Source organism: Leopardus geoffroyi, chromosome A1 (assembly GCF_018350155.1).
Source record: "Leopardus geoffroyi isolate Oge1 chromosome A1, O.geoffroyi_Oge1_pat1.0, whole genome shotgun sequence".
In the NCBI taxonomy this organism is placed as follows: domain Eukaryota; kingdom Metazoa; phylum Chordata; class Mammalia; order Carnivora; family Felidae; genus Leopardus; species Leopardus geoffroyi.
In genome coordinates, this window is record NC_059326.1 from 225501850 (window position 1) to 225527943 (window position 26094).

A 26094-nucleotide genomic window follows, 5' to 3' on the forward strand; every position below is an offset into this window, starting at 1 on the left:
ATTCACCTGCATGCACAGTCTCAAGAGCCTTCTGGAATGCTAAGGTTCCTTTGTCTAGTGACTACAGCTTACCGACTATTATTTCCTGAGCTACAGACTCGAGCACGCTGTGGTATACCACTGACCCAACACGGACATCCCTTGAGTACTTCAAACTCAAGATTTCCCCAAGTGAGCTCCTTACCACCTTTCCCACCTACCTGAATCGACTCCTTTTCTGTGTTCCCATCCAAGAGACTAAAACCACCCCCCACCCCCCACTGCCACGGCAGAAATATGGGGGTTTTGTGGACCAACGCACACGACCACTATCACAACCGCTCTGGTATCCAATTACTTGTGTCCTTCTCCTGTGTGAAATAAGTTTAACTCCTCTACCAAGTGCTGGCAAACAAAATATGATCTAAAGTGTTGTACGTGCTTCTGAAGAAAGAGAGCTTGGCATTCCAGCCGCCATTTTGAACCACGAGGGCAGGAATCAACACTGAGAATGGAAGCTGAAAGACAGGACCCTGGTATCTTGAAAACACCACCGAACTACCACATCAGCCCTGGAGCCCATCGTTGGAATTTTATGTAAAAGAAAATTAAACTTCTCTCTCATTTAAGCCATTATAATTTTAAATTTTCTGTTCTATCTATGCAAAAAAAAAAAAAAAAATCTAATTCTAAGAGTAAATTTCTCAAACCCACTCCTTAAGTGCCAAAAATTCAGGTTAAAAATATCTCAACACATTTGGCAATAAATTATTCATAAGACTCCCTCCTCCCCATGACCATCTCTTAAACACATACATTTCTTAACAATTAGTGGTCAGAGTCTGGAATCACCCGAAAATAGCAAGCCTGCTCAATGAATTCACTGTGAAAAATAAATAGTAACAAAAATTAGGTTGATTCTTAATACTTACTGTAAAGTCAGTGCAGCTAAAAACAGACAAGTGAATCAAAAATACATCTCCTATAAAATACAAAGTTTCTATACAGAACAAAGTGACTTTTTATAGTCAAGTGGAACAAAAACCATCACATGGAAATTGGTGTGTTTTAGTATGGATGGACCAAAGCACACCAGCAAGGGTCTTAGCACTAAGTAAAAGAGAACCCTAAAAAAACACACGCAAATGAGAAGCCTTAGGGATGGTCCAAAAAGAAAAAAAAAAGAGAGAGAGAGAGCTCAAGTTGTGGGTTTCAGAAAAATTAAGGAAATAGGAAGGCACAAAGCCGGCAAAGAGGCAGAAATGTTATGGGGGAAAAAAAGAGCCATTTATAGAAAACATGAGAAAGTCTACACTGAAGGTTTAAAAAGGTGAAGCAGCTGTGTGTCAAGTGATTTTTAAGTAGGGGTTAAAAAAAATGCTGGTGGGGGATGGGGAGGTGGGGCACCTGGGTGGCTCAGTCAGTTAAGCGTCTGGACTCTTGATTTGGGCTCAGGTCGTGATCTCACGGTTGTGGGATTGAGCCCACATCTGACTCCCAGCTCATCTGGCTCCCAGCTCAGAGCCTGCTTAGGATTCCCTCTCTGGTCCTCCCCTCCAACTCTCATTCTCAAAAGAAAGAAAGAAACACAAAAGAAAATGCTGGCAACTGCCTTACCACTGACCGAACAGGACTGAAAAGGTCTCATGGATCTAGTGACTGAATTTGGCTTTTCAAATTCCAGGCCGATTAATCACATCTATCTAGACTTTGGCCAGTGCCGCAGCTCAGGGGGGAGCAACCATGCAAAAGACCCCCAACATGGCAACCCAAGGAGATTAAAACTCCGACCTGCGGCCAGGCACACGGTCAGGGAGGAGCTTCTTACCTTTGGATTTGCTTCCGGCTGAAAAACCAGGCTTTGCCAGAGGGACGCCGCCGTGCCTCACCCAGGTCAGACCCACCCACCAGGAGGTGAGGCAATGCAAGGCCAGCGACGAGGACAGGCCCTGCGGACGTGGGACAAAGGTGTCAGCTCTCAAAGGCCCTGTAAAGTCTGCAAGGTTGAGATCTCAAGGAAAAAAAAAAATAAAGCCTCCGAAATTCAAAAGAGAGAGTTTAACGAATAAGTACGTAACTATTGCTATAGACCGAATGCTGATGCGCCCCACCAAATTCCTATGTTGGAACCGAACCCTCAGTGTGACGGCATGCAGGGGCAGGGCCTTTGTGAGGTATGTGGGTGTGGGTCATGCGGGGGAAGCCTTGATGAAGGGAATCAGTGTTTTTTGCCAACAGGCCCCAGAGAGGTCCCCCCCCCACCGTGGGAGACGATGGTAAGAACACAGTCCCCTACCAACCAGGAAGAGGGCTCTCACCAGACACCCCATCTGTTGGTACCTTGATCCTGGACTTCCCCAGCGTCAAAGCTGAGTGAAATTAATATTTAGTGTTTAAGCCACTCACTCTAGGGTATTTTGTTAGGGCTGCCTGAACAGGCAAAGACAAATGTTCACAGTAATAGTTACACCGTCAAGCCTCCACAGATCGACACACACAGATTTATAGTTAATGCAAAGCGTATTTAATTTGAGGTGTGAACATGTTTAAAGTTTCATACGATGTGGTATATAGGCCCTCCGTAATTAAGAGATGCTGGGACTTGTGCAATGGTGGTGTGTGATTAGAAAAAAAAGGTAATCGAGGAGCCCTAACACCGTACATAAAAGCACTTTGAAAGCTATAAAAAAAGCACAATTGCAACGCGGCGTGTATTTTTATCAAGATGGGAGGGTGTTGACACACTCGTTGTAGGAAGCCGTGCCGTACTATGGGCTGGGAGTAGCTCACGTCCCACCGTGGAAAACACATTGCCTCCTTCCTTCTGAGTTTGAAAGGACACCTCAGTGACAGAGCTTGGTCAACGTCTCAGCTTGGTTTTATTCATCCTCAAGTGTACGCAACGAGAATGTTCAGCCAGAGAATAAACATCGCACTGGCCGTGCGGTAACGATCACACGAACACCACCATATCCCACGGTAACATTCAACTGCCTCCGGAGCAGATACTGTTTAACGATTCCACTTACGTGACCCTTCCCCCCATGTAGATTCACACCACAGGAGACCACTATAGAATTAATGCCACAGATGCACTGGAAGTTCAACGCTTTGTCGCCTTATCACACACAGCAACAGCACATGATAAAATAATAATAATAATAATAATAATAATAATAATAATAAGCTTTTAATTTAAGTATGGTATGGCTGGGGTGCCTGGGTGATTCAGGCGGTTGGGCATCCAACTCTTGATTTTGGCTTAGGTCATGACCTCACAGTCATGAGATCGAGCCCCCAGTTGGGCTCTGCACTGAGTGTGGACCCTGCCTGGGATTTTACCTCTCTCTCTCTCTCTCTCTGCATTCCCTCCATCCCCACTTGCACACACACTCTCTCTCAAAAGAAATAGGTAAATAAAATATGGCATCATTGTTTTCACTTCAACGGATTCAGTTCACAACAGAGGCTGCTCTCGTAGGCACAATTATCGGTCATTGTCTCCAGGTAACAAACATGAGATCCGAACATGGTCTTTTCATCCCACGAGTTCACAAACAGTGGCTAAATTTGTGTGTGTCTCAGAGAGACTGTTGCGTTTATAGCTGAGGTGACAATTCTAGCCCTAGGACTGCACACAACCATCTAAAAGATATTTACCAGAATATTATTTTTATTTATTTTTAGTGAGTTCAACATCCAAGGTGGCGCTTAAACTCATGACCCCAAGATCAAGACTCATGTGCTCTACTGACTGAGCCAGCCAGGCGCCCCATATTTACCAGAATATCAACCAGCATGAAACCATCCGTTCACTCCCCCAGGTCTGGAATATCTCAGATCGGTTTGAACAGAAATAATCACAAGCAACTGAGAACAAGACACAGGCAGACCCATGACCCCGGGGTACTAGCCAGCCCATGCCTAAGAAAGCTCCACGGTGGCCCAGATGCAGAGATTCACAATTTCTCTGATCACTAATGCCCTTGCCCCAGGAAACAGTGGGGCACTGTTAAAGAGACCACAAAAATGCTAAATATTTTCCAAATCCTCTGCAGCACATTTATCCCTTGATTCTTTTCACACAAAGTCTACCAATTCTTTTAAGTTAAATCTGGGACATATGACATGCCAGAGGATTTAGACAGCCATTCTCACATACTCCGTTCCTGCCGCTGTCTTATACGGAAAGAAATACAATTTCTTAAAATTGGCTGAGGAGTTATTCCACCAAAGGCCAGCTTAAGTGCTGGGCCGGGAACTTTAGAGGCCACATCAAAGTTGATTCCCAACCACAGGTACCCTTTGAAGAAGGAACACTCCAGATAAGAGTTACAACTGACAAACCAAAGTATATGGAACACACATCCAGTGGGCAGTCCGGTATTCAACGGACTTCTTCCATCATTGACTTGAAGACACGGTAACATTTAGGTTTTTTAATCCTCTGCACCGAATAAAAACATTATCATCACTCAGCCATATGTACGAAGTCAGGATCCCCGTCTTTTAGAGTGCCAATGGACTCTATTCAGTCCGAGGGGCTCTGGGTCAAAGCCTCTCAGATTCATGTTCAGAACCTTAATCCGAGGAAGAACCCAACACTCACTGAAATGACTTTCATAAGGTGATACAAGATGACTGATAGAAGATTAGGTGCTTCTCCTCAACGGTCACAGCCAGAGTTCAGATCTCCAGAGATCCAGAGGGAGCAAGAATGCAATCTTGAAAAAGATCTCTCATGGAAGGGTTTGTAAAGCAAATTGGGGAAATGGCCAATTGGGGAATGAGGCCCCTCTTTCTCACGGGCCCCCTACTGCCATCACGGGGGCTCAGTTTTCAACCAAGTTTTCAGGGTTGTCGTGGCCCCTGTGACCTAGAATTTCCAGCTTCCCAAAGGTCTTTTATGGGGAGGGCTCTATTCTTGTCAACACAATGGAGAACGTCCTCTGAAGAGTTGAAGCCAATTCTCAAAGCTGGGACAAGTTGTGGCCATCATTTCTGGCTGAAAGACCCTCTCCAAACACCTTTGAGTACAATGGGACTCTACTATGAAGCCCTCTCCAAGAATTCTAGAAAGATTTTAGAAAACCTGTATCCCCTTCCTTTTTTAGACTCTTCCTGACATTTATTTCTCTATCCACACATTTCACTGATACAATTCAACCTATCCTAATTCACTACACTTCCCAGTTTTACGTTTCGACTCTACGAAAGCAAATACACAAGCTTGGGCATCATACGCCCATCACTCTGAATCCTGCCGCTTCCAAATAATCCATCCTGATGCTGGCTGAGCTACCCGACACAATTAATTTCTCTCCTTTTTTTCCTTCCCTCACCCTTTTCTTCATTTTTGTCTTTCCCACCCCAGCAAGTTTCCTCTGTGTTTTTTCTAATAGTAAAGACTGAGAGGATTCTCTACCTAGAGAGAGAAAGAAAAAGAAAAAAGTGATGTAACTTTCTGTGCAGTGCCTAGTAATTTCTAAAAGCCTATAAAATTACAGTTTTTTATCATTAATCTCAGAATTTCATACATTAAATTGCTGAGGTGAGAATGTTTACCAAAACAATGGAATTACTCATAGAGGCAAAGTGGTATTTATAGATTTGTATAGATGTATACACAAAACATCATATATCTAGCATTTAGATGTAGCACTTATGCAATGTCTCTTAACAATGAGAATAGAATAGGGAGGCCAGACGGGTATTAATGGAAAAACTCCAGGGAGAAGAAATAGCATCAACAATGACAAAAGACACTTTATCTTCAAAGTGACAGCAAAACACAATGTTTTGAAAACTAAAGTTTAACTGTAAAATAACTTTAGCATTTTTTAAATATTAAATGTGAAAAACACTTAACAAAATGTATCTGATAGCCACCACAGGGGAAAATGTCTTATTTCAACATTGGCACTTAAGTATGTTTGAAAAAACTGTAATTAAGGTACCTTCAATGTACTTCGGCGCAAAAATATATTCAATGACGTATTTCCCCTAAGCTGTACTTAGGTTAAAATCTCACTTTAGGATCTGACGGTGCATTCGATCGTAGTGTCTGTGTGGGTAACTCGGAGTCCTTCTACCTTGACTTCCCACCTCCCTAAAATAGGGGTTGAAGAGGCAAGTCCCAGGATTCGATGTCAGACCCCCGCGTGGCAAGAGTTACTAACTACAACACAGGTCCCCAGGTACTCGTGGATAATGTACTCCCAAGCGAGAATGTGTTCTCCCAACATGATGACACTCTTACATTTTATTCACATTGAAAGCTCAGTACAATTTTCACCTATACACACAAAGCAAACAGTAGCGACAACTCTACCAAATGCGGTCTGAAGTTAAAGCAGATGACTCATAAGCATAAATCCAATTATATATTATCACGAATTAAATTACTAGTTAAACACACACACACACACACACACACACACGATGATGGACCAACCTTTCACCTAATTATTCTGTCCTGCAGATCCTGGGAATGTGTAATGTACATATTCTCAATCTTTTTTAATGTTGATTTATTTTTGAGAGAAAGAGAGAGACAGAGAGACAGAGAGACAGAGTGTGAGTCGGGGAGGGGCAGAAAGAGAGGGAGACACAGAACCGCAAGCAGGCTCCAGGCTCCGAGCTGGCAGCACAGAGCCTGACACGGGGCTCGAACCCACAAGCTGTGAGATCATGACCTGAGCCGAAGTTGGACGCTTAACTGACTGAGCCACCCAGGCGCCCCAGTAATGTACATATTCTTATCAAGAAGGCATATATTGGCAATATTTAACATGTAGATTCCCACAGAATAGGAAGCGATATTCTACTATTTGAGAACCTAAAATATCAATTAGAAATCTTGAACCCTGTTTTTACAGTTTATGGTGTCAATATCTATTTGCAAAGAACGAACTCTAGCTGATTTCACATCGTCCCCAGCACATACTGCACTGGAGAAGAGGTGCCTGATGAGCGCTTTGGCAAGAGCTCTACTGCTTGGTTTTCGGTTGGCAGTAGATGAATATTCCTTGAAGAGATACAAGGTGCAGGACGCTGGAAACAGAGCCAGGCACAGAACGCCTGGGGGCTGGTAGCACAAAGCTGCCATAAGCCAATAAGGGAGATAGTTAAGAGTTACAGAGTCACAAGCAAAATAATTACAATTTGTCAAAAACGCTCTAAGGAAATGAAGATCTAGATAAGACAGGGAAGGGAATGATGGAAAAGACCACCCCTTCCTTCTTTTTTCTTTTTTTTTAGTTATTTAAAATATAATTTATTGTCAAATTGGCCTCCATACCACACCAGGGCTCATCCCAACAAGTGCCCTCCTCCCTGCCCACACTCACTTTCCCCTCTCCCTCACCCCCATCTGCCCTTACTTAGTTTGTTCTCAGTCCTTAGGAGTCTCTTAGGGTTTGCCTCCCTCCTTCTCTGTAACTTTTTATTTTATTTTTTATTTTTTAAAATTTACAGCCAAATTAGTTAGCATCTAGTGCAACAACGATTTCAGGAGCAGATTCCTTAGTGCCCCTCACCCATTTAGCCCATCCCCCCCTCCCCCAACCCCTCCAGCAACCCTCAGTTTGTTCTCCATATTTAAGAGTCTCTTCTGTTTTGTCCCCCTCCCTGGTTTTATATCATTTTTGTTTCCCTTCCCTTATGTTCATCTGTTTTGTCTCTCAAAGTCCTCATAGGAGTGAAGTCATATGATTTTTGTCTTTCTCTGACTGACAAATTTCGCTTAGCATCATACCCTCCCAGTTCCATCCACGTAGTTGCAAATGGCAAGATTTCATTCTTTTTGATTGCCAAGTAATATTCCATTGTGTGTGTATATATATATATATATATATATATATATATATATATATATACCACATCTTCTTTATCCATTCATCCATCCATGGACATTTGGGCTCTTTCCATACTTTGGCTATTGTTAATAGTGTTGCTATAAACATGGGGGTGCATGTGTCCCTTCGAAACAGCACACCTGTATCCCGTGGATAAATGCCTAGTGGTGCAATTGCTGGGTTGTAGGGTGGTTCTAGTTTTAGTTTTTTGAGGCACCTCCATCCTGTTTTCCACAGTGGCTGCACCAGCTTGCATTCCCACCACCCCTTCCTTCTAGAAAAGCACGGAATATAGACCAAGAAGGGCAAAGTCACACTGGCCGCATGATCTCTTACTTATTTCTCTGTGTCAAAATTCCATCATTTGTACAATGGGATGACAACAGTACCTCCCTCGTTAGGTTGCTCTACCTTAGAATGTCAGTCTTTGTAAGGCTTGGCACATGGTACCTCCTGTGTTCCATAGACCAAAAAAAAAGGCTTCATTTTATTATACTGTAATCAAAAGAGATTATAAAATGTTGCAAAATAACCGCTGAAAAAATGAATCCTGGGGTGCCTGGCTGGCTCAGTTGGTTAAGCATCCGACTTTGGCTCAGGTCAGATCTCACGGGTCGTGGGTTCGAGCCCTGCCTCGGATCCTGGAGCCTGCATCGGATTCCGTGTCTCCCGCTCTCTCCGCCCCTCGCCCACTCTGGTTACCAGTAAAACGGATTCTGAACAAGTACCAATTCACAGATTCAGGGGGAACCCAGACTAAAACAGTTTTGTCTCCCTGATTGAAGCTTGTATTTGCAACCGTAAAAGGACATTATAAGATGCAAATATGCCACACATATCTGCTATCCTAACAGGGCCTTAATGAGGATCAGCCTTGCGTCGCAAGGCCTTGGAAGGGAGACAAATGAAGCTATAATTTAGATGGATAGCTTGGGCTGTCTGAACATGCCCTTTGGGACACCAACGCCCATCCCAAGAGGCATGTGGGGTCAACAGCTATCACCAAATATACGGCCTTCTGTTACATGTACCAACACTAACCTATCTACGTGGACCCTGAATTTGGTGGCTTCAAAAATCGTTTATCAAGAGAAAATGAGAGGACTTATCACGCATGCCATACCTTCTTCCGGAAAGAGCTAAAGGCAACGTGTGATATTCAGACAAGTATCAATGGGTTACCCGGGTAAGGGGTTGCGTGGTTTAATCCACCAACACATTTGTATATTCTGTTGGATGAAGCCAACTTCATTGGCTTCCTTTAAAAAAAAAAAAAATTTTTTTTAAGTTTATTTTTGAAGAGAAAATGGGCACAAGTGGGGTAAGGGCAGAGAGAGAGGGAGAGAGAGAGAATCCCAAGCAGGCTCCACAACGTCAGTTACGGCACCCGACACAGGGCTCAAATGGACAAACCGTGCGATCATGACCTGAGCTGAAACCAAGAGTCAGACACTTAACTGACTGAGCCACCCAGGTTCCCCTTCCTCGGCTTCTTCTATGGCTAAAGGAGCGAGCACTAAACCCAATCCTCCTTTCCTAGGCATTTATCAGAACTGGACAGTCCTCATTTCAGCGGAAACATACTTAAAAGTTTACCAAAGATAACCGAAGTCGAACAGAAAGCTGGTGATGAAGAGTTTACGCTCCAACAGAAATTTCCACATACTCTTCGAGAAGTCACTGTCACAGCAATATTTGAATGCAGTTCATAACGAGTCATGTTTCCGTCGCAATATCGTGTATGCCACACTTCAGATATTCATCAGAAATGGCAAACAGTTCCTGGTGCTAGAAAAGAGGATGACAAACTGGAGACAGTGTGAGGCAGGCAGAGAGATGGCAGGGACGAAGAGGAAAAGGTGAGCCGAGGTCGGATAGGAAATGGCTGTGACTCCCCTCCAGCACATTCCGAGGAGACCACGTGGGGGCCAGGCAGGCATTTTTAACTCCTCGCTTTCAAGGGTGCCATAGAAACCCCTGACCACAGAGCATCAAATGCTCAACACAGAATCTTAAGAGGTTTCTGCGCACCGTTCTGAAGCCTGACATTCATGGCCATTAACACCTAACTACACGTTTCATCAAATAAACATCAAATTATTCCCAAGATAAACATCGGTAGGTGTTAGTTGAAAGGGAAAGATGGGAGGCTCCAGCGTCTTCAGTTGCTTTGAAGTTTTATTTTGGCTTCCATAAAAACCTGGATAGCCAGCTAGGTAAATGGAGTTGGTTGAAAACAGTGATCACGTTTCCTGTATAAGAACGTTGGAACATGGAGAAGAACCAAATGGATGTTAAGATTTTATGGAGAAGGAAAAGCCCGGTGCTGTTATTTAAAAAAAAAAAAAAGAAAGATTTCAATAAAGAGAAAAAAGAAGGCACCTAAACCACAGAATAGGTATAATCACAAAAAAAATTTTAAGTCAAAAACCAAATAAAAGTGTCAACGGAAGCGCCCAACTGCAAAGACAAGGACCCCCCACAAATAAGCATTTACGTAACTAAACAGTCTCTTCTCACACACACATCGTGTTGTGCACGGGTTTGGAGACACGCATGCTGACTTTAGAAAGTAACACCAGGGGACACCTAGCAAGAGTTAAGTGACAGAATCCTCACTGAAATACTTCCTTCCCCCAGGTCCACACCTGTGACGTCCACAAGTTCAACCACAGGCTTCGGCAGTTTTCCTTCTCCATAACGAAAGCTTTCCAAGTCACCAATGTTAAGACCTTTAGTTTTAATTCAGAAAACCCTTCCAGATGAGCTCACGGAAGGCTCTTCGTGTCCGTAATCAGACAGCCTTATCAGTCTTTGTTACAACACTTCTGATGCAGAATACTTGGCTGTTTACTGCAGTGGGGGCTGGAAGATTCCATGAACAAACTTTCAAGGTACACAGAAAAATTTCAGCTTTTGAAAATTTCAGGGGAACTACACGTAACACAGCAGTTTTTCTGATTCACAGAATTGTGATTTATTTGTATCAAGACGGGGTGTTACGGATTTTTCTTAAAATATGATCTAATTGGGGCGCCTGGGTGGCGCAGTCAGTTAAGCGTCCGACTTCAGCCAGGTCACGATCTCGCGGTCCGTGAGTTCGAGCCCCGCGTCGGGCTCTGGGCTGATGGCTCAGAGCCTGGAGCCTGTTTCCGATTCTGTGTCTCCCTCTCTCTCTGCCCCTCCCCCGTTCATGCTCTGTCTCTCTCTGTCCCAAAAATAAATAAACGTTGAAAAAAAAAATTAAAAAAAAAAAATGATCTAATTAAAAGTATGCATTATTCACCACATTTGAACTACTACTCAACTTTTACATATCAGAGTCTGTGAAGACTTAATATAAATCTTTAATTCCTATTATTAATTTTTTTTTAATAATGACATGAAAATTAAACTTGTAAGACAGAATCTATTTCAGAATATATTCAGGAGTCATAATAAGTCATTTTTGCTTTTCTTCCCCAAGGCAGAATAATCTCAAGGATTAATACATTGATTCACATGGAGGAAATACTCTGGACCACCTACTGTCTGAAGCTCTAGGAAAACCACAAGTAAGCAGACAGGGCTCCCACGTCCTGTGAAGTTGAGAAATAATCATTTGTCAATCAGCCATTAGAGAATACAAGGTAGTAAAAATCAGACTGGAAACTAAAGGCTCGAGGAATGAGAAAATAATTGGTTACCAACCTTGCCCTACGTTTGTTAAGATATAAAAAAAAAAAAATCATGTTCAAGAGTCTCAGCTACTTCTGTAAACTATTGGCAACTTAGGAGTCAAGAGAAAGCAACACATTAGGGCAAAAGGGCCTAGATATGGAGGGAAATATCATTCTTATAACAAAACATTAACGGAAAAATGATCTGATATGAACAGCACTGCAAACTTACCCAATCCACGAAGAAACTCTGGAAATTAACATTTTCCAAAGTAGATGTTACCAAAACAAAAGGTTTTCTTTGTGTAGAGATACCCCTTTTCATCATATGCCACATGTAATTTCAGAGTCATTTTCGATGCGGTCCCCCTCCCCCCCAACTTGTGTTCCTAGAGATCACATCTCTCTCTGGAATGAAGGGCAAACAGCACTTATACTCTGGATTCAAGAAGTTAGCATCACCAGAATACAGATTTGCTGGGTCTACAAACCAGCGTGAGTTTTTCTTAGAATCTTGAACGCGGGAGCAACAGCAATCCTTCCCTCATTCTCTCAAGAGGACTATCCTGTCCCTGCTGCAAGGCTGGCAGGAGAGGACACCTGCTGGGGACATTTCCCCAAGAGGTCTTTCAGTGACCGTATGCTAGAGATATAAAGTATATTCTTCCTGTGTTTTAAGAACTATTTTTGGAAGGCTTTTCCTTCCATTTCTAATCCTTAAAGTACTTTGATTTGATGGGAATGTAAGATATCTAAACGTCTTCTCTATCTGGTAATTAAGACCTTTAAATGAAACAAAATCAATCCCGAAATTCATATTCTCAAAAGTGATATTCACATAACTCGTTAAATGGTAACCAATTGACCCCGGAATATCTCACGTGGCGTGGTCACGTGAAGGAGGTGGGTCAAGTGACATACAGTAGGACAGAGAAAGGACAGAAGTAATGACCAAGGGGTGCCTGGGTGGCTCAGTCAAGTTAAGCGTCCGACTTTTGATTTTGGCTCAGGTCATGATCCCAGGGCTCATGGGTTCAAGGCCCACATTGGGCTGTGCTGACAGCACATTCTCATTCTCTCTCTCTCTCATAAATAAATAAATAAGTAAATAAGTAAATAAGTAAATAAATAAATAAATAAATAAATAAATATTTTTTAAAAAAGTAATGATTCATCCGTGTAGTTAATTTAATGGCTATCTTCTGGCCAGTGTCTCTACCTCCCACATCTACAGACCAACACTTGTCTCATTCTTTTTTTTTTTTTTTCAACGTTTTTATTTATTTTTGGGACAGAGAGAGACAGAGCATGAACGGGGGAGGGGCAGAGAGAGAGGGAGACACAGAATCGGAAACAGGCTCCAGGCTCTGAGCCATCAGCCCAGAGCCCGACGCGGGGCTCGAACTCACGGATCGCGAGATCGTGACCTGGCTGAAGTCGGACGCTTAACCGACTGCGCCACCCAGGCGCCCAACACTTGTCTCATTCTAATTACTGGTGCACCTCTTTGCCTTCATCAACCGTGAGCTCCTTAAAGGAAGGAAACCGGTCTTTGCATCTCCCAGCTCATCCAATAAACAAACATTAATCCTGCAAGAGTTTAATGTGGTTTTGCCTTTTCCCACGTTGCATTTGACAGAGCAGAAAAATCCCACATGGGCTGCTCATCTGGACTGCCGTTAAAAAGCTTGGTCTTGGGGCGCCTGGGTGGCTCAGTCGGTTGAGTGTCCGGCCTCCACTCAGGTCACGGTCTCACGGTTTGGGAGTTCGAGCCCCACGTTGGGCTCTGTGCCCGGAGCCTGCTTCGGATTCTGTGTGTGTCTCTCTCTCTCCTTCTGCCCCTCCCCCACTCCTGCTGTCTCTCTCTCTCTCTCTCTCTCTCTCTCCTTCAAAAATAAACAGCCATTAAAAAAAAAAAATTAAATAAAGGATAAATTCATCACAAAAGCAATAGCTATATCTTTTAGCCGCATTGTTTTTTTTTTTTTTTTTTTTTTTTTACTTCTGGCTGCAAATATGTGAGGCTACATCATGGGCATCTGCCCCAGTAACATATTTATAAAACAGAAATAGGACAATCTTCACAACTGAAGAGGGGGAGGCGAGGCCTATACCCACAACAGCAGAAGACTGAGGGCCACATGCATGTTCCCTGGAGTTCAAAGACTTGATGGAATCCAAACATCTACAGCAATACTGCTGACTTCCTTCATGCGGGTCACATCAGAGGGTTTAAGAAAAAATACAGGATGAAAAATATCATCTAGTAAACTGCTTGGAAATACACATCAAAAGGCCTATGGATCATCCAGTCTGTGTCGTAAATTCCTGCCCCACCATCCCTACCATGTCACTCTAGCTAATTACATATTCCAAGGACAGAACCTGCAACCTGGCCTGGGCTTCCCAAGAGAACGTGAAGTTAGGGAGACTTAACAGTGCATCAGATAAAAAAGTACCCGCAAAGAGTTGGCCCTGCTCTTTGTGGTCTGCTAACCGATTTAAATCAAACTGGCTCGACCCTATGAGCTAGAGCTGTCCTCTCCCTTTCCCTGATGGCTGGCTCCTTTAGATGGATAAGGAGTGCCGTTCTGTACGCAGGGGTGAGGGGCATTATGGGGAGGAGCTCACAGCTGCAGACAATGCTGCTGGCTGATCCATAACCTGAATTTATTTAAAATGAGACCATTTTCGGGGCACCTGGGTGGCTCAATGGGTTAAGCATCCGACTCTGGATTTCAGCTCAGGTCATGATCTCAGGGTCATGGGATCCAGCCCTGCAATGGGCTCCACACTGAGCTTGGCACTTGCTTCTGATTCTTTCTCTCTCTCTCTCTCTCTCTCTCTCCCTCCCTCCCCCTCTCTCTGCCCCTCCGCTGCATGCATACGAGCTCGCGCACGCTCTCTCTCTCTCAAAAACAGAAGTTTAAAATGAGATAATTTCAAGATGAAATATTGAACTCATAGTATAAGTAGCAAGTGTTTAGGGTGTAAATCCTGTAGGTGATACGTCTCCTCTCCCAGCTCAGCTCACAAATGTAGGCAAGAAAGATGGTCATCAACTCAACGGTAACTACACTTTTAATATGTTAGAAAAAAAACCTATTACAATAAAAACTTTGCAAGTAAAATATCAATATCTAGGAACATTTTTAGAATGAGCAAATTGTATTGTCAGATAGTTTCCTGAAACCCTGCATCACTGTTCCCTAAATACGGTTTGCTTTGGAAATCCATTTCGCGTCGTTATAAAAAACTACAAACATGGTCTTTTAATTCAGTGAGAATCCCATGAAGAAGAGTCAGTTTTAGGAAACTAGACACAGATCCGTGAGAGATCTCAGACTTGACAGGAGGGTTTTTAACTCTCTAACCATCTCAGTTCAAAGTAAAGCATGACGCTCAGGGAGGAGACAGTGACAGTTGAACGCTGGCCATCGAGGAGTGTATGAAATGAGGAGAGAGGGGGAGTAAATCACAAATGCTGTCTTAATTGTGTACCCCCAACCCCTAAAGGAAACACTATGATGTTGGCTAAAGGTTCTTTGCCAGCTGGTTCCTGGACGTGAAGGTAAAATAAATTACCATTCTGGCATATGCCTTATGGCCCTGAAACATGCCCGTCTGTGCATCCGGCCCTTTACTGGACCACAGGTTCTGAGCTAGAAACTGACATCCAATGATGAATGAAGCAAGTTCCTGGCTTGGCAGAATGCACGCGTTAGAATGAGTGGTTACAGCACAGAACCAGGGCTAAACTCATTTTTATTTGTTATCATCAACTAATGTGTAAAGATTTAAAACTGCACGCTCCTCTGGGGGCCTAACACATGACACTTCCCAAAGGCGGTTATGAAAATGGATTAGCCAAGCTGTTCAATAATGATGGATCCACTGCAAACCCTCGATATTCAGTGACTTGGAGGAAGGGATGAGAAATGTACCTGTAATGAGCCCCAGCTTCCACTCACTGTGGTTTATTTCTGAAAAGACTCCATAACAGAATACTATTTGTTTCCCACAAATAACACAGTTTCATTCTTCCTCGGAGCCTCTACCTAGGGAGGAAGCTTCGATGCATAAGCCATTAGTACTAATTATTCGTAATGTCTCAGGGCTTTAGAACAATTACTACTAAAGTTACTGCCTGGAAACAGAATAATTACACTAATTGGAGTTCATCAGATATTCATCTTCATAGTAAGCACAACAGATGAGGGGAAATTTACAGTGTCCATAAATGGAAGTCATTTCAACTACCAAAGGTGATTTTCAGAAGACACGGGCCCTCCATATAATGTACGGTAGGCCACCTCGTCCACTGCACAAATGCGGAGGGTTAGGTTATGTATCAGAACTGTCACAGAACACTGGTATGGGTCAACAAAACCAGTACACTCCCGCCTTCTGGTCTTTTCATCGAGAGGGGTGGAAACCTGAAATAATGCCCTCAGTTTTGATAAATGCAAAAATACAAAAATGCTAAGGGCTACAAGAGGTGTGGGGACAGACAGGAAAGGCATCTCTGTGAAAGTGGTAACTGAAGACTACTTGGGCGGTGGGAGAAAGTATATTCCAGGCAGAAGGAACAGCCGGCCAGGGCCTGCACACAGCACTAAGAGAACGGAAAGGCGGGCCATGTGGCTGGAGAACAGAGGGTAGAGGAGAGAGAACGGAGGAGTTTAAACAGGAAACTAGTGCAGGAACTTGCAGATCGGTAGGATTTTCATATTTTATTGTCGGTGGACCAGAAAATCATGATACAAAGTCTTAGGCAGAGGGATGTCATGCTCAGATATACAAGAGTATTAGGGCAGTAATCAAGGAGAGGGATAGAAGCTTCTATGAGGTTCATGGCTTAGAGTAGAGGGCGATGAACATAGTGAGATAACGACAAGGTACACCAGTCACCAGAAAGAGCCCAGTTTTCCAGAATGAGTGGAAAAAGGTGATGCTGACCAAGAAAGTGAGCCACTAAATGCGAACAGTGGACATTAGCTTGAAAATAAATGTTGCATAGGGACGCCTGCATGGCTCAGTTGGTTAAGTGGCCAACTTCGGCTCAGGTCATGATCTCGCAGTCCGTGAGTTCGAACCCTGCATCGGGCTCTGTGCTGACAGCTCAGAATCTGGAGCCTGCTTCTGTTTCTGTGTCTCCCTCTCTCTCTGCCCCTCCCCCATTCGCACTCTGTCTCTCTCTCTGCCTTTCAAAAATGAATCAATGTTAAAAAAAAATTAAAAAAAGAAAAAGAAAATAGATGTTGCATAAATTAAAGAGTTAAAATTAAAAATTCTATTACAGTAATTTTATGCAGAAAGTAATTTACCACTTATAATCCTTTATAAAAATATTAAATAGTACCAACTCTCAATTATTTTAGGACCTGTGGTTTATCTGGTGTAGTAAAACTGAATTGTTATATTCAATTTAGTGGTGGATCAACAAGGTAATATTTTATTGCTGCCATTAACACAACATGACGTGACCTGAAAGTTGAAACAGAAAAGGCGGTAGTTGAACTACTTGATGGGACACCCTCAAAAGTTGCAAAATTGGTTTTTTAGAAAGAGTCTCTCAAAAGCATTAAGCATAGGCATATACCCACGTGCACATGTGCTGAAAATGCCCCTCAAGAAAATCCCTCAAGTATCACTACTTGTTTTGTTGCTTGGAGAGACCCCGAAATGTATTAGGCTTGATGTCTGCAGTCATCAAAGACATCATATGATTCCTGACACTTGCTACTTTCCACTCCCCAGCGTCCCACCATAAGGCAAACTTTCCAGCAAAACTCTAATGGCCCCGCCCACACTTGCCTTTGTTAAAACTCCCATCTCCTAACATCTCCATCCATCAAAACCTGCCCCATGGTGACACTGTGTGTGGTGAATTCCTACCAATAAGCCTTGATGCTAGTGGAGGATTTTCAACTAGCCTAGGCATCCCGTCTACTCTTTCGTCTAGAACAAGGTCTCTGCCATTGCCACTATTGGTAGATTTTATAAAGGGGGGGGGGGGGGAATCATGGGAGGGGCAGAGGGAGAGAGAATCCCAACCAGGCTCCGTGCTCAGCCTGGAGCCTGATGAGGAGCTTGATCCCACAATGCTGGGCTCAGGACCTGAGCCAAAATCGAGAGTTGGATGCTCAACTGACGGAGCCACCCAGGCGCCCTCAGGATTGGCAGATTTTAAAGAGGGCCTCCCCAAAATAACTCCATCTTTCACCTACTCGACACTAGCTAGTTCTTCACACCATACTCACTAAGTGAATCTTTCTCTCACTCCCTTTGTTCACTGTCTTGTGATATTTGGGTATGTGGCTACCCAAATGGGAAAGCCTTTGGGCAGAGGGAAAGAAGCAGAATATAATGCTAGAATGAAAACCGGGCTTCACCACGTATCGATGCTTACTGGTTGACGGCAACTGCCTAGAGACTGTGTTGAGAGGGATTCCAAGGCCTCTCGCACCCGTGTCCGTCATGAGTACAACAGAGGGAACAGTACCTGCACTCACTCTTGGCCATCCCCCGTACAAGGGAGCCACAGAAACCTGACTCTGAATCTCATGCCAGGCTTGATCGTTTCCAGTGATGCGAATCCTGGGGAAATTAACTTCTCTGCATCTCATATCAAATGGAGGCACTTATGTTTGCCCCACGTGGATTGGTGGGGACCAAGCCAGGGGCTCAAGTACCATTGATTCTCTCCACTCTCTTCTTGGGAGCAGGGACAAGTGAAAAACCTTTTCGCCCAGGACTTTCCAAAGTTCCTCACTATAAACCACCTTTCCTAATATCAAGCATGAGTTGTTAGGGGTTGAGTTGTGTTCCCACAAAATGCACACGTTGAAGCCCTAACCTCCAGTACCTGAAAATGTGACTATGTTCGGAGACGGGGCCCTTAAAGGGGTCATTATATGAAAACGAGGCCATTAGGGTGGACCTTGTGCTTACAGATCAGGAAGAGACGTCAGGGATGGCTGTGTGCACAGATACAAGACCACATGAGGACACAGCAAGAAGGTGGCTGGCTATCTGCAAGCCAAGGAGAGACTTCAGAAGTAACCAAACATGCCAACACCTTGGTCTTATCCTTCGGGCCTCCATAGTTATGAGAAAATCAATTTCTGTTGTTAAAGCCACGTAGTCTGTGGTATTGTGTAATGGCAGCCCGAGCAGACCAAGACGGGAACAAGGCATTGGTGTCTTTCACCGCTTCTATTACTACATATTTGTTTCCCCACCTGTCCTGTCCCTTCTCTTCCTCATCTCATGCACTATTCCCCTCCCCCCAACACTAGGAGGAAGCAGCGGGGCTCAATGACAAGAGGTCACTGACCGTTGACCGACAAGACAGTTTCGCGTACTTTTTGTACAAGGGGAATCCAGACACTCCTAGAAACAGAAAGGAGTGGTGTTCCCCTCTCTCCAACCAGAAACATGGCTGCCAAACGACCGTACAAAAACTCCAAGTATAGTCATCGCCTCCTTTTCGGAAGCATTTTACAAACTTCAAGATTTAACAAGTTAACGCCACTGCCCACAAATGCCACCCCCACGCCCTCAAGATTGGACTGTGTAATTAGGTAGGGAGATAGTTCGATATGTTCTCAGAATCAGATTTAGATGCAAATGCCAATTAAACCTCGCACTAACCACTGTGCCTTCCGGTGTTCTAAAACATTTGTGTCAGCAGTTGGGTCATTTCTCTGCCAGGTAAACTATGCAAACAGTGGCTAACATGCCAGGGCCTGCTGGGTTTGCCACGCTCCATGCAGCTAATGCGAACACTGTCTAAATGCCCTAAGGGTTTGGGTTGGGTTTTACAGATCTATCTCCCCCAGGTTACACCCTCTTCCAATAGGAATCATGCCCTGCTCAAAACTGGCTTGAGCTTTTTTGACTCCCCTTAGAAACAGCAGCAACATTTTTTGCAATATTACATCATTCTGGACTCCTCTGACCTTTATCTGAGATTCTTGGCTACCTCACTAGGCAGAAAGCCCAGCCAATGGGGATCAATACAGGCAAGGGGACTGCAAATAGTAGCTCCTGGACTGAAGAAGGCAAGTTAAAGGGGAGGCACGAGTCCATTTGTCCTAATTGGCCAACCGCTCCCTTGAACGAGTACCTGTTCTCCTTAACCCTGTTGTAGTATTTGTTGCTGGAAGCAAGGATACAGTCAGAGACTGTGTTACTATTCGCTGCACTCAAGTTCAAAGTGCACCAAAGTGATAGTTTGTAAGCAGGAAGGGCTCATCAACAGGGTTGTTTCGGTGACTGAGGGGGGCAATGTGAAGCCTACTGACATTTAGATACACTTTTTTTAAAAAAAATTCACCTTTTGTTACATCCCCTGCACCCAGAATTAGCAGAAAGTTGAATGTAAGATCTTAGCAATATTAAAGAGAACTCTTTCCCCACTGAGTTTATTCCACTTAAAACTACCACTCTTACCTTAGTGAAATCATGGGTTATAATTCCACTATATAGTTACTTCTCTCTTTGTGGTGGCCAGTTGGGGTCTCCTAAAATGACCACCCACCCAGGAGACTTTAGGACAGATGAAATCAAACCTAAGCTCTCTGCCTGGTGGAAACAAAACTAGTTAGAATCAAAAGGGTGAAAGGGAATGGAGCGAGCCATTAATGTTTTTGACTCTTGCACCCATGAGACCTTCAATGAGACTTTCCGTTCATTAGTCAGCCATTGGATTGGATGAGGGAGAAGAGGAACATTCAGATGTGAGTCACGTGAAGAAACACACACCTGGGAAACCATTCCTAATCACGTATTAACAACCCGGTGGCGAATATTGCTACAAACACCTGTTACTATTTGTCCGAAAACCAAACACTGGAAATTCTAGAACGAGGTTTCCAAAGTCCAGTTGGGTGAGCCCTGGGAATTCAAGTCTTCAGGTCTCAACAAAAGATCACCAGGGTTACTGAGGAAACCCTGGGTGCTACAGTAAACCTCCAGTCAACAGGGTGTTATTCACTGGGGTTAGGTGATCACGAGAAGCCCCAGGAGCTATTGTCACCACCAACTGCTGAGATTCTTTCTTTTTTTCCTTAGGAAAACGAGTCATTCAGAGATTCCAGACCACCTTACTTAACCATATTATGTCTTCAGTAAATTCCCAAGTGGTCACGTCACCTTATCCTACCTTCCTGATGAAATAAATGCAGGATAAAGGAGGAAAGAAAGTGATTTCCCCCCTTCCCACCTACAGACCACGGGTTTCTCTAGATTGTTCTTTCCCAGAATCATCTCAAATATGCCTGAGACAAATACAGACGCTGTTATTCTGTACTGACACGGCTGAGAACATAGGTAAAGGTCAAAGACAGCAAACATTCCTCCAGCCCCTACTGTTTTCAGGACAAGCTCAGAGAAGCTTATGACAGTACAAAGACACAAGACCTTTCTTCTAAATATCCTTAAGAAATAGTGATGTTCTTACAGTTGCTACCTGGTTGCTGTTGCTTTCCTTTTTGATACATTATTTCCCCTAATTAGATTTGTTACTGCTTAACTTGGCTGTTGAATTAGTCTCTGTGGTAATGGTGGTTTAAAGACCTGTCAACAGGTAATCAAATTCACTTTGCCAAGCAATCCAGGAAACTTGTAATTTAGAAAGTTCAACCAGGAAAGGCTGTTCTCTACCATCTATCTCTTCATAACCTTCAAAAAGAAACTTTAATTTGGATTTATTTGAGGACCAGGTTTCTGACCTACAGGACTATAAGACTTAAAAGCCGTCTAAAAACTGTGAAGTCACTTATTTACTGCAGGCTTCCCTGGAGAAATATAAACTCATCAGGCTCATTCTCCACTTACTGAAATGTCCAAATAGATCACTTTAAATATGAAATGAAAACCGTACCTCACCACAACTAAGCTTACTGGCTTCTCCGCGTGCAAACGCACATACACCATTTACACTGCTCAAATAAGTTTTCAAGTCTGGCCAAAGTGTTTTCACAACCTCAGTACTTAATTACATTCCACTTTTAATGACTGCTGCAGAAACTTGCCACGCTTTGAAATCCTCTAAATCGGCCCAAACACTGTTAATGGCGATTGTAAAGAAAAAAGATGAAACCTCCTGCTTTATGCAGCTCTCAAACCAATAAGCCAGATAACACTAGTAATCAGCACGAAGGCTGCTGTCCATCCGTTCTCCACAGCACTGCTCACTGGAGCTTCCAAGAGACTCCTGAGTGAGTCTTGCTTGACTGTTACACTCACTCTGCAGCCCCCAAATTAGTGCAGAGCCAACTGGCTTTCTTCTCAAAGGAAACAAAATACCCCCAACCCTGCACCACTGCTCATTTCAGGAGGAAAACGCAGATACGACACCAACATTTCATTTTATGAGTAAAGTTATTTTAATGCATGCCCTAAATGCTTTGGCATGTGAAGGAAGTCACGTCCTATAATGCAAGAAGAGAGAGAAGTTGAGGGGGAAAGATGGCACGTAGAGAAAGCAGGTGGTACCTGAAGACAAGGGGCTCACGTGGTCTGTCGAAGGCGGAAGAGGTTCCTTCTGCAGAGGAGGGGAGAGAGGGCAGCAGCGAGAGACATACAGGATGCAGAGTACATTTTCAAAAAATGGTACCAGGTTAAAAGAATGGCAGGAATTTAAGTTGCAGACATTGAGTAAGAGTTTGACTCAATTCCACATAAGGGAGAGGCGGCAGGAGTGAGGCTTTATTGGGAAATAACCTGGTTTTCCACTCGGCCACGAACCAGCTCATGAGACCTTGAGTAAGCCACTGACTTTTCTAAGATCCTCTCGAGTTCCAAAATAAGTGTTTTTGGTCATGAGCTTTCAAACCTTCTGTTGGAATGACACAAGTTATTTACAGAAGACTGAGGTTGTGGTTAGGATGGTATTTAAAAGCAGCCACCAATTTTCTGTAAATGAATCCTGCCTGGAGGCAGAATGAAAATGGGTTGGCAACGTTAGGACTTTAGTTTGTCTCTAATCAGGCAACCAACAACATAGCAGGAAGGGGGTGGAGTAGCATCGCTGATTAGTACCACGAAGGTAGGATTACAGGTAAGGCATCTGAGTGATTACTTTCACTTGTGAAGTGCAATGAGGAAAGTGAAGGGGCCAACCAAAGCCACATTCATTCAGAGTCCTCATTAGGGGCAGTTGCCATCCCCCTCCCCCTCCTCCCCCCTCCTCCCCCTTCCCCACCCCCTCAAAAAGGATGGCTTGAGGATATCAGTCCATATTCACTAGGATAAGAAGCACTTCTAATCTATAGGTCGCTTAAGGTATTACTGATTAAAACATTTATTCCACCTTGTATCTCTATGATAAACAACTTTTCATTGAAGAACTTAGTACAACTCTCTCTATATGAACACTGAAGATCTTAATGTTAGAAGGCTACCCATGGTATCCCATGCCTACTGGACATAAGATAAAATGGCCAAGGCTTATGGGAAATACAGTGTAGTGCTGGACGGCAGAATAGGGTCGTCAGACATGGATTCGGAATATAGGACTTCCTATTAGCTCTACAATCTTTTTTCTTTTTTAATGTTTATTTATTTTTGAGAGAGAGCATGAGTGGGAGAGAGGGGAGAGAGGGGGACAGAAGATCCAAAGCGGGCCCCGCACTGACAGCAGAGAGCCCCATTCAGGGCTCGAACTCATGAACTGTGACATATGACCGGCGCCGAAAATCGGGTGTTCAACCGACTGAGCCACCCAGGTGTCCCTAGCTCTGCAATCTTATGCGTATTATTCAACCCTCCATTTTTCATTCATTCATAGGCAAAATGCATCCTACAATTTGTCTGAGGGGATAAAATTCAGTTAGAATATAGGATGTACAAGAAATATTCACAAATGTCCAATCTCACCCTGTAGCATCTCTAGATTAAACCAAAACAAATCAAAACAAGCCCTCACAGAGGCAAGTTTTCAAAAGCTGCAACACCCATATCCAAAATCTCTTGGTAAAGTAAAATATAATTTCCCTCCTAAATCCGTAAGATTCAAAAAGCCGTTAAAAAAAAAAAAAAAAAAAAAAAAAAAAAAAAAAAAAAGCTATTTAGAAAAGGATTTAACCAAAATGGAAATGACTTTACCTTCACCCAACAGCAAAACTCAGTCTCCGGAAGGTAAAACACAAAATCACCTTGGGCAGATCTTTGAATTAAATGCCTAAAAGGTTCAAACTGAATCTAGGACCGACCCCTCAAACCCAAATATCTGAAACTCCAAAGAACTTCCTTTTTTGTTTTTAAGAAGCCAGGCTGACTAAGGTGTCTACGGGGATAATTACATAATTCGGTCAACAGGTAACAATACCTTTACAGTCCCGCATAATTGAAGCTTCGGTTTTACTCCTGGCAACGGGGTGGTGGGGATGTGGTTAAGTGTATACCTTAGAATTTTAAATATCGAGATTGGTTTATACTAATCTTAGTACCAATGATTAAGACGCTCCTTTCTCCTGGGTGGCGCAGTCGGTTGAGCGTCCGACTTCAGCCAGGTCACGATCTCACGGTCCGGGAGTTCGAGCCCCGCGTCAGGCTCTGGGCTGATGGCTCAGAGCCTGGAGCCTGTTTCCGCTTCTGTGTCTCCCTCTCTCTCTGCCCCTCCCCCGTTCATGCTCTGTCTCTCTCTGTCCCAAAAATAAATAAACGTTGAAAAAAAAAATTAAAAAATAAATAAATAAATAAATAAATAAATAAATAAAGACGCTCCTTTCAACTGCAAACGAAGGCGTCTTGATTCAGGACACAACAAAACCGCGTGCTTTCAGGAATCTGAATGAATTGTGTCTATTCCCCAGGTGATACAGTTTTGCCCTGATCTGAACATATCTAAACAGTAAGCCTTTCTTTGAAGGTCTCTGAAATCCCAAAGACTTTCTTCCCCCCCCCCCCCACCCCCCATTTCAATACCAGTTGTGGAGGCTGGGGTTGTGCTGATTTACCCACTCTGGGCTTTTGAAGCCAGTTAAGTGTCCTGGCAACATGTTCAAGGTATCATAGCTATACCTGGAGGATGTTTCTAAACCACGTAGTTCTGTGTTCTACCAACTCCTGTCCAAGACGCCACCGTCAGCTTGTTTTGCGATGATGGCCTCTTTGAAACAAGCGTATAAGTCACTGACACAGAGCATGAAGTAAACAAAGCTGGTTCCTTCACCACTTTATGGTGAATGTGCTTTACAAAGACTTGCAGAAGCGCCTCGGTGGCTGAGTTCGTTAAGTGCCCGACTCTTGATTTCAGCTCAGGTCATGACCTCACAGTTCCTGAGTTGGAGCCACGCTGGGGCTGTGCAATGACAGTGTGGAGCCTGCTTGAGATTCTCTCTCTCTCTCTCTCTCTCTCTCTCTCTCTCTCACTGCCTTCCTCCCCCACTCGTGCTATCTAAATAAATAAATAAAACAGATTTAAAAAAAAGACATGCAGAATATGTGAGGCCGTGTTGTAAGTGTCTGACAATTTCACTTAATCCTTACAAAAACTCTAGATTGTAATCCCCATTTTAGAGATTGAGGCACAGAAGCGAAGCAATTTGCCAAAGGCCACACAGCTCGTAAAACGGTTGAGACAAGATTCTTCAGCCAGGGAATCTGGCCCCGAAGTCCAATTATACTACACCTAGCCCTCCAAATCATGCTTTTCTAAATACCATAGTCCCTACACAAGGTACAAACAATGGCTGAAATCTGTTTATTTCAAAGAGAAGTTTAAAAAACACACCAATGAAACCCAGTCCTTTCCAAAATGTAGGGGAAAAGTCAATTCAGAAACAAGTTCACAAAATGTTTAAGTGATAAGAAGGAAATATTGCGTAAATGCTTTGCCTGCCCCACTAAACGCCATTTTTCTCTATTATCTCGAGAGGTTTCCTTATGCCCTGGGCCCCTGTTTGTGCTTGCAGATGGTTTCTATTTCTAAATCTCTAAAGCTTTCAGGAATTTATTCCTAGACTTTGAAACCTGCCCACTTGCAAACCTCCCCTCACCAACGGCCTTGGCACGTCAAAAAACTCTCTACTGCCTTTGGAAAGCCTGATTGTTAAAGCTATTTAAGTTCTCAGGTTGCAGAAGAAGGAAAAGGCACTATGAGTCTCTTCTGTGTCCATGCCACCCCATTCCCGACTTCCAGAGGGAAAGACAGAATGCGGTTTAATCAATGTCAAGGCTTGTGTCTTCTCATATTTACACTTTAACTGTATCCTGGTAAGAATTTGATTCTATGTGGTCACCTCTTACTCTTGATAAGGTTCGCTGGACAATTTTCTCATAGGACACTTACCTAGATGTCTGTCTTTAATAGTGGTGTAGGGAATGGTATTTAGCAAGAAACCTTCCTTTGGCTGGCTGGGAGCTTCCGTGGTTTTAGAACTACCCCTGTATTTTCTCAAAAGAATTTAAATGCCACCTCTTGAGTTATATAAGCAGCCATGGGAAATTCAATGAGCGTGGCTACCCTGGCTTAATTCAATCCACTTTGGGGCAAATTCCCAGGGTCTCATTAAATCTCAAATATGTACATGTATGAAGACAGTAGTTGGGAATTACGATATTGGAGCAACTTTGAAATTGAAATATCC

The 26094-nt window shown here is 43.5% G+C and overlaps 1 protein-coding gene across 3 annotated transcripts in view; it reads right to left on the bottom strand.

Annotated features, from left to right (window-relative positions):
- Positions 1–26094, bottom strand: part of BASP1 (brain abundant membrane attached signal protein 1) — a 56009-nt gene that overhangs the window by 24573 nt on the left and 5342 nt on the right. Inside the window, exon 1 of one of the 3 annotated variants that reach the window (XM_045441514.1) lies at positions 1808–1928. The exons of the other annotated variants lie outside the window; for them this stretch is intronic. The gene's annotated coding sequence lies outside the window, so the exon portion shown is untranslated. Of the gene's footprint in view, positions 1–1807; positions 1929–26094 lie in introns of those variants that run through there. 3 annotated transcript variants of the gene reach the window in all.